General features: G+C 51.4%; 1 protein-coding gene across 1 annotated transcript in view; it reads left to right on the top strand.

Annotated features, from left to right (window-relative positions):
- Positions 1-474: 474 nt before the first annotated feature.
- PPP6R2 (protein phosphatase 6, regulatory subunit 2) overlaps positions 475-745 on the top strand; it is a gene marked incomplete at its 3' end in the record, with an annotated part of 19047 nt that continues 18776 nt past the window's right edge. The window contains exon 1 of the mRNA XM_009077217.1: positions 475-608. The remainder of the gene's footprint in view (positions 609-745) is intronic.

Raw genomic sequence — 745 nt, 5'->3', positions numbered from 1 at the left:
CGGGTGACTGTTGTACCTCCAACTCAGTAATTCCTGATAAGAAGATGAGGAAATATTTTGCTGTCAGCACTGTATTTTCTTTCCAATGGACACAGGCACTGGCAGCTGGTTTTAATTTCCAGTTGTGCCCCAGAGCACACTAGGAGCTCCTGGATCCATGGGATATGCTCAGTCCCAGCTCTGTAGTGCTGGGGGAGCTCAGTGGGCTGAACTGAGTCTAGTTCTTGCTGCTTCCTTCTCTGAATCACCTTCCACCAACCCAGGTTGCTCCAGCCCCATCCGGCCTGGGGGATCCACCTTTCCCAGTGCTGCAGAAGGAGGGTGACTGGGCTAGCTGGACGGACGTGTGACACAGTGGTGATGGCATCTGTCACCTCCAGTCTGGCTCTGGTTCTCCTTTGGGCTGGAAGCGGGAGTGTATTTAGGGAAAAGAGAAAAAGCTTTGGTTTATGGTAACTTTTAACAATGTTTTCCAGGATTGGAAGCCTGGGAGGGAATTCATACTGGATGGAAACCATTTCCTGAACTGGGGAGAGTCCAGGAACAGTGACCCAAATGTTTCTCTGTCCGTGGAGAAGATTTCACATTTGAAGTAACTTCTACTGAAGGTAAGAGATCTCCCTTTGCTTTGGGCATGGAATGGGTTGGGGTGGGAAAAACCTTAAAACTCATCCCATCCCACCCCTGTCCAGGCAGGGACACCTCCCACCAGCCCAGGCTGCTCCAACCCCATCCAGCCTGGGCT

This window comes from Acanthisitta chloris, unplaced genomic scaffold, assembly GCF_000695815.1.
Source record: "Acanthisitta chloris isolate BGI_N310 unplaced genomic scaffold, ASM69581v1 scaffold30166, whole genome shotgun sequence".
Taxonomy (NCBI): domain Eukaryota; kingdom Metazoa; phylum Chordata; class Aves; order Passeriformes; family Acanthisittidae; genus Acanthisitta; species Acanthisitta chloris.
This window is presented reverse-complemented; position numbering and strand designations above follow the sequence as displayed.